Below are 10846 nucleotides of genomic sequence, written 5' to 3' on the forward strand. Positions count from 1 at the left end.
ACATTTGAATGTACATAGTACGAGACTTAATATCGATGTTTCAATTCGGTGTACATCTTGGAGTGGCTTACGACGTGTTTCCTTAGGATAGAGGTGCTTTATCTTAGACCTTGGAAGAATAGGCTGAGCACTTGGATTGTCAGGTTCAAGCTTAGCATCTTATATGTTCTACCCATGGATTTTTAGGGGTAGACAAACATATGGGTTTGGGGATTGTAGACATATATGATTTTGTTAGACCTCCTCTCGAGAGTCATGAGGATATGAATCACATGAGTGATGATTGGAGTTGACCTATACGAGATGATACTATCATTGATATGATGTGATTTGTTTAAAGGACTAGATAGCACGATTGGCATCTCAGAAACTATGCTCAAGGATGGGATGATAAACATTCACTCGCACCATGGAATCCTTGAAACCCTTACCCCCTACCAAGCCACAACATGGTCGGATCCTGACCTTGGGCTTTGAGTCTTGATCAATAAGACCTTGGCCAATCCTCAATCGTGACCATCACAATGCCTCAGCCCACTTTACGTACCCCATAGACATCATGGAGTGCTTGGACAAGTTAGTTGTCATCTTTCTTTGATGACATACTTGTCTACCCGAAGACGGTAGAAGAATTGTTGAGCTGGTCAAGGAACATCTGAAGATCCTCATGTCTAGGAGAAAGGACTATGTCAACCGCTATCACCAAGAAGTGAACTCCCTCGTTGAAGACCGTGCGTGTCTACAAACCACTCCTCTCTAAGGAACCAAGAATTTCCATGACAAGGAGACCCACACCAAGATTCATCGGCCCTCTTCAAGATCACTCCATGATTTAACAACCCCTCTGAGATCACTACGAGACGAAGAGAAGACAGTTACCAGCTGGAGTTGCCACCTGAGTTACCTGATGTGCACAGTGCTTTCCATGCATCACAACCCCGGAAGTGTTTCCAACTTCCTAACTTGCCCGATCCCTATGAGGGCATTGACCACCGAGCCATCGACCCCTAGCCCAATCTAACCTACCGCGAGCTACCCATTAGCAATCTGGACCAAGTGGAAGATTATACACGAAGCCGCACCATCAAGTACTTCAAGGATCAAAGGAGCACCGCTCGGAAGGAGGAGTAGTATGAGGACGTGAAGACTACCCCAGATCCAAGTTTCCATACTCCTTTCCACGCCTAGTTTGGGAATCTCGGGGACGAGATTCTTGTAAGGGGTGTAGGTCTGTCACACCCTGATTTTCATGCCACAACACTTGAGCTAATAAATCATGATAAAATGTGGTCTGACAAAAACTTTTGAGTGTTTTGGACCTTGTCGTGATTGGTTTTGTCTGCTGTTTGCAAGTGCTCTAAAAATCAAATAAATCCTCCAACTCCTATACTTCATCTCCTTGCTCCAAACTCTTGAACCAATGATCATGCCATGTGTATAGGACATAAAAATAATTTCTTGCAAAAATAATTTGGCCAAGTAGTATTTTCAGAAATTAGTTTTTCAAAAACCCCTGAATTGAGGTTTGCACTGCAAGTACTTAATTAAAGGCAGTAAAAATCTTTCCAAAAATATGTTTGACTCCTGTTAGATATAGGATACCTAGAAACCACAAAAAATATAATTTTAAAAGTTATTTTCCTATTTTATTGAAAAGCTTTTTCTTAAGGCCAGAAATGGTCTTTAATAGGGAAAAATTATTTTATTGCTTCAAAAATATTTGACAAAAACCTAGGGAAACTCAGTGGACATATATTGTCCATATATAAGAGTTTCAACACATGGTCATGTTCAAAATATTGGTCAAATCCCTCAAAAACCCTTTATGGATATTACAAGCTTTTGAAATATTTACAAAGGATATATTCTCCAACAATTCCAAGAAAATTCTAGCATGTCACATATGACATGCTGGATGATCTTGACAAGTATCACGTCATGGAGAATAGTATAACCCCATGAAATCCCCTCAAAACCATTTCTGTCCATTTTGAAGTTTGAGCAACTTTACATTGCCAAACATGTCCAAATGCTCTCAAATCTTGTGCACATGCTCAAATGGTCTAATCATTCATCTAGACCAAATGGCACAAGTTGGAGAAAGTGTTATATTGATCAAAGTGCCCCAAAACTCTCTCTGACTAGAATCTAATTTGAACAACATTGTACTACCAACTTTCTCTCCTTGACCCCAACCTTGGTGAGCATATTCACATGACCAAATGAGGCCACTACACCAAGTGGTGCATCAAGGAGAAGTGATTTTCTCAACTAGATCTACACAAGTTCATTTCTGCTAATTTCTAGGGTTTACAAAAGTTGCATTGGCAACTTTGCCCAAATGAACTCAACCTTGGTGCAACCTATTATTATCTCATTCCATTTGACCCTGTCAAGCCTCATGACAAGAGGAGTTCATCTTCTTGCCTAAACCAACAACAAACACCTTCTGCCATTTTACTAGAACCCCTGTTTTGACCACTTACACTCTTCTCCATGGCCTCCACTTTTTACCACAGCCCCTTCAAGTGCTCCTCTACCTCCAGTAACTCTTCCCTGGCCTCAACTCAATGATTGAAGGGTGAAACAAGCTCATTTACCCTTCTAGATAGCAGCATTCTTCTCCTTTCTCACCTTCCTCCTCACTCCAGTGGATCTCCAGGGCATCCAATGCCCCTCCCCACTTGTTTACTTCTCCCTAGCGCTACCAGACATGAGTGGGCACGCCCCTGCCCCTTAAACAATGCCATGGCAGCCAAAGGCACGCTCTGGAGCGCACTACAGTGCGCTCCCGCACTGTAGCCGCCCCCTTCCAACCGCCTCCGGCCACCTCGGGTCTCCCCAACGCACCCGATGATGTTCCTCGGCGTCCGCGACACGCCACGGCCTGGTCCCCCTCCTCCTTCTCCCTCCCGCTGCCCCCTCGCACGCGCGCCAGAGCCGCCCGAGAGCCCCAATGGCCGAGCCCACACGTGCGACGCTCTGCCACTCCCTGCTCTCTCTCTCTCTCCTTCTCCCTCGACTTGGACCACGCCCACAAGCGCCGCAGACAGCCCCGAGCCTCCTCCCATGGCCACTGCGGCCATTTCCGCGGGTGCCCGTAAGCCACGTCCACGGTGAGCCACGGCCTCGCCATATAAGGCCGCCCCTGACCTCCCTCTGGATCCCCTTTGCTCTCTCTCTCTCTAGTATATCCCCTGGACCAGTCCGCGCCCCCTCCCATGCCCTCCAACCTCGTCCATGGTCGGAGCCGAGCCGCTGGCCATCGCTTAAATCCTCGTCGTCCGAGCCCCGGTCCACCAATGGGGGTCATTGCATCACCGCAGCCACCACGGAGCTCTCCCGCTCTCCATTTACACACCCAGGAGGTCGTGGCGTCAAGTCCATCCTCGACGACGCCCCGGTCCACCGCACCCGAAGCTCCTTCTCTTCCCGGGCACCCCCGCGGGCATGAAGCACCTGGATGGGCGCGCCTGGTCGTGCTGGACCCACCGGTACGCCGAGCGTCGCCGGAGGTGGCCGGTACCGCCGGGGAGAACACCGGCGCCCGCTCGGCCTCGCCTTCCCCGCCTCTGCTCTGTTCGAGCGGGAGATAGGAGACGGCCTGAGCACCGGGCCCTGCTCATCAGCGACCCGGTGGGCGGGCCCTGCCCGTTTAAGTGGAGACGACTTCAGCAAAGGCGCTTTCGACGTCTCCCAGTCGCCGGGTGGCCAAGCCGCTGGGCCAGCCCAGTTGCGCCTCACCGTTAAATCCCACCCAGTGCGAGCTGCCGCTGCCGGAATTAGGCCCATTAGGTATTTCCATTTTCTTTTTCTTTTTCAACAAGATTCAAACTTTTCTAGAGACCTCATTTCAGGTCCAAATTTGATGATTCCAATTTCCAGAGACTCCATAAATCAAGTCCTATTTAAGAGGCCACAGTGGACATTTTTGTTGTCCTTGGTTTTCACTGAACCTTTTAAAAAGGTCATTTATCCACATAAGTCCACTTCAAAAATCCATATTATATTCATTTCAACTCCAAATCCAGTGAAACCAATTTCTAAATGTTTCAAAAACCATGCCTGAATTAATGGGTACTTTTACTCATTTTTATAAAATGGCATTCTATATACAACTTGTGGATCCATCAAACCCCTTGATTCCATCATATTGAAATGTTCAGAGATGTCCATTGATCAAATCCTAATGAAACCACTTTGGTCACCCCTCATATGACTAGAGGTATCCTAGAAAAGTCCAACTCATATTTTTAGAGCACTTTTATTTTGCCTTGTTATGTTGCTTATTATGGTTGTTTTCGACGATAGTTGACAAAGTAGACGAAATGCTCGGAGTTGGACCAGAGATATTTGAAGACCTCGAAGACTTTGTTAAAACAGGCAAGCAGCCCTTTGACCATGTCTATGAAACCCTTTTTATGCATGTCATATAGCACCATATTGTTGTTGCAACGGAATCATGATGGGGTGGTAACCACTCTGATGGTTTGCCGCCGTACTTCCTCGTTGATACTTGCATTATGCATGACCTTACCTTCTTATGAGGGTTATGCCGGTGGGATTAGATAGGATGCTAAAGTAGATGCTACGCAAAAAGGGATGGGTATATGCATGGTGAAGGAGGCAAAGTATTTTCAAAAGACTTTTCGAAAACCCCATCGGGTGCCACTTATGCCCGGGGGAGATGATGAGTTGGGTAGCCACTTGATGACGAAGTGTTGTACCGAGGCAAGTGTGTGTTGTTTTCAAAATGGATTGGTTTAAGTTGCGACCGTTATTCCAACCTTACATGCGCAACCACTCTACCCTTATATGGGAAAGGGCATTATTGATTACCTAGACCGATACTAGCTTGGAGCCCGCATTACTAGTGACGGGAGAGTTGTTGGTGCGCTCTCTCGGGACGGGGTCGTGCCAGGTAGGGCGGCCAAGAACATTTTTATGGGGCGCCGGACACGCGGTTGGTACCCCGTGCTTGTGATGTGAGATGATTTAGGAGCATGGCTCCACGAAAATGTTATGTGATAATGTTGGGCACGGGGGTTACTACCAATCGAGTGGACTCCATGTTAGTGTCGTCTAGGGAAAGATAGTGATCAGGTGCTTACCCCGGGTACTTGAGGTATCGCGGGTCGTGGATGACATGGAAGTTCCCCGGATCTTGTGGGTAAAGTGTGCAACCTCTACAGAGTGTAAAACTATTCGAATAGCCGTGTCCACGGTCAAGGACAGTTGGGTAAGCGCTCTTGGGCTACGTCCACATGTTTACAAACCGTGTGTGTGTGTTGATAAAACTACTTGGGTTAAGTCAAGGGACTTGATATGATTGAGTTGGGTTGGTGCCCTCTCTACTTATGTTGATATCTGTAACCTGTCGTCATGGTTACTTGAATTCTCTTGATGCATGTCTTACAAGTTGTTGAACATGTCATTGCACTCAAAACTAGCTTTCTACGAAAATTTACCTATATCATGCATTGTTGTATCTTGAACCAAAACATGGGTTGCTTGCGAGTACATTCAAAGTACTCATTGCTTTGCCAGTGGTTATTTTATTGGCCAGGCATGAAAGACAAGATGTATCGAAGAGTCCTTTGGTGACGATCGTGTGAGGTAGGATGCTTCCCAGTCAGAATGCCTGTAGGGTTAAGGCAGATGGCATGGGTCCAAGTTATTGACGAAGATTTCCGCTACAATGTTATACTCAATACTTGACCATAATGGTCCTATTTGTGTAATACGGTATGTATGGATGTAAGCCTCTTGTTATTCAGCTTTTGTGTGTTCAGTGAGCATTGATCTCTGGATCACTATACACGTGCATTCGGTGATCACGACTTATGAGTCGGGGTCCCCACAGAGCTGGTATCAGAGCCATCCTGACTGTAGGAAGCCTTAGTTAGCATGGTCGTTAGTTAGGGTAAAACTAATTCCAAGACAACTACTAGTTTTCAAAACTATCTATACTTCTCTTCCCTTCTCTGTTTTTCGAAAACTAAGGTATACTTTCCTTATTAATCTCTTCCCCTTCAAAACCTTTGGTCGCTAGAACCCTTATGCCCCTGAGCACTGGATTCCTTGAAATCCTCGTGGATAATCTAGAAGGAAGATGCCTTGCCGGACGTTCACCCACATCTCCTGAACACAAGATTGGCGACATCACAACAAGACAATACCAACAGAAGATACATCCTCAAGGAATGAGGACATGAAGACCAGGAGATGGTGACACCCTTGACACTGCCCCAAGATGATGCAACCTTAGCCTATGATGATTAGGGCATAGGATATGCAAGATCATGATATACATCACTAATAGAGTGACCCTGTCACTACCGTTGTTGTATCGGCAACCACCGGTGGATGAGAACCTAGCCATTTGGTCCGCCTCACTATAGTGGGCAGGAAAACAGTTCTCTTCATCCCCCGCTCTCGGTGACGATATTGTCAACAATGTGTCCGACAGATTGGGCCTCTATTATGCCTTGTTAATGTCATTGCATAAAGGAGTGCCACCTGGAACCGCAAACACCTTAAAGAGACAAAAGTGATCGTCATGATTAAGAAGACAAGAGAAGATCAAGTCAATACCAGCCACGAGGAGCCACCTTCACCCCATCACCTCATCAGGAGAGAAGTTGTTGAAGATTCTTCAGGCTCAACCTAGATTGTTTCATCGAACAACTACAAGAGACGTAGCAACACCTGAGGAAAACTCAGAAGACTGCATGAGGAAAGGCATGACTACTGAGTCCGAGAACCCCTAGTGTAGGATGAGTCATGTACCCCCTATGCGTAGTCGAGTCCGTATGATGTTTCGAATAGAACCATGACTATGTGTTGCTTGTTTTTATTTGTTTGTGTTTTGATATAGGTTGCACTTTTGGCGACTATATCACTTTCCTTACCTCGCTTCTTCTGTTTGGCCCTTTTTGCACCTATTTTTTTGCACTTGCACTATAGAACCCCCTTTAGGCACTCCCCTCCTCTATGCTACTTTTCCCTCTCATCTCTCTCCTCAACTGAAGACAAGCTAGACAAGATACACCAAGGATTCTACTTTGGCAACCAACCAGCACTAAAGACTTCTGCTACAACCTCCTCGACCAAATGTAGCCCCTTAGAGTTATGGTTGCCCCTCAAGATTAGAAACCCATTCCTAGACCCTTCGAGACTTCATAAGATACCGCAGCTTGAATCCTTAACCATGTGGTTAACCCACAGAATTGCAAGAGAACCTGTTAAGCCTCCGTAACCTTGCTTATCACTAGGTTCATTAGGGAACTAGTGGGCATAGTGAACGAGCACATTATCATCCTAAGATAGCACCAAAACTGACGATGCCATAGGGAAGACCAATTTAAGGATATAGGAATAGTGGACAAATGACTTGGTGAGTTTATATCAATGACTTTGAGGAATCATCTGAGACTACTTGGTGGATTATGAGGCTTTGATGTTGGTAGGTGAACTTGGTGGGATCATGAGTATAGATTAGCATAACTTTCATTACCCCTGAGTAAATTGGATTTAGTAGGATAATTGTGTTCGCAAGTTGGAAATCTTGGAAGTATTTGGATTTAACTTAGCCATGGGATATTGTTAGAAGACAGTTGATATTACATAAATGACTTGGGGAACATGTAGGAATTCTCGTTGGACAAGAGATTTGGATTTAAGTAGGTGATTCTAGTTGAATATAGATGCTGAGTATTTCTACATGGTTCGGAGTAAATTGGATTTAGATTGACGATCTCGATCATGATACCATGTTTCTCGGTGGACGATAAACCAGGAGATTGGATTAATTGTGAGAGTTTATTTAGGGATCTATATATGCTTGACCTTGGAGTTACTTGACCCTGATAATGGGAATTGGTGGACTGACTATAGTAAATATAGCTCTTTCAACTATTTGGGTATTATAAGGACTTTAGAAGATCATGTGGAACACCGTAAACATTGGATTTGTAGAATTAATGGATTGAGTAGTGATTGATGGAAGTTAATGGGCTGCTGGAGTTGATTCATAGGAAGGAAACAAGATCTAGGAGTGGCTTACGACGTGTTTCCTTAGGATATAGGTGCTTTATCTTAGACCTTGGAAGAATAGGCCGAGCACTTGGATTGTCACGTTCAAGCTTAGCAGCTTATATGTTCTACCCATGGATTTTTAGGGGTAGACATACATATGGGTTTGGGGATTGTAGACATATATGATTTTGTTAGACCTCCTCTTGAGAGTCATGAGGATATGAATCACATGAGTGATGATTGGAGTTGACCTATACGAGATGATACTATCAGTGATATGATGTGATTTGTTTAAAGGACTAGATAGCACAATTGGCATCTCCGAAACTGTGCTCAAGGATGGGATGATAAACATTCACTCGTACACTAGAATCCTTGAAACCCTTACGCCCTACCAAGCCACAACATGGTCGGATCCTGACCTTGGGCTTTGAGTCTAGATCGATAAGACCTTGGCCAATGCTCAACCGTGACCATCACCAATGCCCACTAATAGAAAAACACCTAATAGTACCCGTTCGTAAGGGCCTTTAGTCCCGGTTTATGAACCGGGACTAATGGGCCGTTACTAATACCTCCACCCATTAGTCCCGGTTCAAACTAGAACCGGGACCAATGTGCCTCCACGTGGCCCTGTGCGTCGAGCCCAGTCAGGGGGCCTTTGGTCCCGGTTGGTGGCTCCAACCGGGACCAAAAGGCATCCACGCGTCAGCATTCCAGTGGCTGGGGTTTTTGTTTTTTTTTGAAAGGAGGGGAGGTTGGGGGTTTTGGGGGGTTAATTTAGGTGTTTCATATATTGTGTTAGCTAGCTAATTAATAGAGAGAAGTGTCCTCTCTTATGTCCGTGCTTGGTCGATGCTACGTACTATATATACATAAGTGATCGAGAGAACCATTCAGTGCAGAAGTTCATCATGCATACCGAGAGAAGTGATCGATCGACCTCTCCTTCTCCGAGAGATTGGTCGAACAACAAGTTTTCGTATCATGTATCCGACGCTACTGGCTACATACATGTACAATATGTATAAGATCTCTTAATTACAAACCCCTAGCATTTGAAACCAATTTCCACATGGTATTCTCCGGCTTTATTGATGACGTGGTCAAGAAAGAATCCCGCCAATTCTTCTTGAATTGCTTTCATGCGATCTGGTTCTAGGAGTTCATTCCGCATCTGCCACGTCTAATTTGAAGAAGGGGGTTAATTAATACATATATATGAATGAAACTCAACAGAAATGATGGTGTAATAAAATGAAATTGTGAATATTATTGCTTATGCACTTCATATTGTCTTTGAGAGTAGCCCCGCTTGTTTTTCAAAGTCGCGGTGTGGATGAACTCGCACATGTAGTATCCACAGAAATCATTCCCTTCCTCCTTCCACAAGCACTTTATGAGAAATAGAGGTCAATCAAACTTATAATGAAGCATTATAAATGGCATTGATGAAAGTATAGCTATAGAATCAACGGGAGATGCGCGCAACTAGCTAGCCAGTAGTACTTACTTTCGGCCATTTATATGTCAACTCCTTCGGTAGTCCCGGAGTTTCTGCGGTGAACTGTTTCCAAACCCTGCAAGACAAAGAAAATTATTATTATTACTTGAGATATCAGGAAATGAACAAAAAGTTGTCGATATGGTGCGATAATGATCGATTGAACTTACTTGCTGAGCATTTCAGCGATGTCCGCATAGGATTTGGGATCTTTCCGTCTCGAGTCTAAGACAGTTACTAGTCCATGCTCAAGCTTAATCTCCAGAAGAATATAGTGGTACCTGCGCACGCATGCATAACTCATCAATTACATTACTATAAATTCGCTTGAGTAATAAGGGAAACCGAATATGCACACGACAGTAACACTCACGGGCCGTTGTAAGGAAAGAGTATGGTATCTTTGTTTTGATTTTTGAGCAACGATCATAGCAAGTTGTCCTCGGCCTCTTTGACATCCTTTTCAACCAGAAATACATCTATGATATTTGTGTTAATGAACCCAATATCATAAATTTCTTCTTTTTTGCACTCGACGATCTTCAATTTGCATAATATATTGAGGATAATTAATTATAAATACATGCAATGAAAGAGCCGAGCTATATATAGAGACTTAATGACAAAAATAGTACTTACAGGCAGTAGCAAAAGACCATTAATTTATCGAGGGCCTTTTGATTGAAGAACTCGAAGAACTCCTCAAATGGAATAGTCAATAGATCATTTGCAACGAGATCGTGCTCCTCTTTAATATGCAGATACAAAGCATTCTTACCCTCAGACTCTCTGCAGGTTTCCATGTACCAATTATGGAATCTTTGCATCATTGTTGTCAGATATTTTTCATCTTTGACGAGAGGCTTCCCGTACTCGTATCTGTGTTCGTCCACCTCCAAGAAATCAGGAAGTGCAGCGTCACGCAGGTAATCGTCAAGATTGCCATAACCGGCCACCGTCCCCGGAGCATTAGACACATTGAGCGGGGGCACGATTGCTGTGCTTGTTCGCTGAGCTGGGCAATTTTTTTCCCCTTTGCTCGTTCTTTTTACCTTTTAGCACTGACCATAGTTCCCGACCGCTGGGCTTGGAGATATGTTTGTTCAGTAATGCGCTCATAGTTGGTTCTCGGCAGAGACTTTGGTGGTTTCCTCAGGGCGTCGAGAGTGCGCTTTTGTTTCACCGGATCTACCTTCTCCTCCGAAGGTGGATGTCTCTTTGCTTTCACCCCTTCAAAGAACTCCTTCACGTGGGTCCGCACAATCGTATCGTTTTCCTCCTCAGACCTCTCATACGGTAACTTCT

The sequence above is a fragment of the Triticum aestivum genome, chromosome 7B (assembly GCF_018294505.1).
Source record: "Triticum aestivum cultivar Chinese Spring chromosome 7B, IWGSC CS RefSeq v2.1, whole genome shotgun sequence".
In the NCBI taxonomy this organism is placed as follows: Eukaryota; Viridiplantae; Streptophyta; class Magnoliopsida; order Poales; family Poaceae; genus Triticum; species Triticum aestivum.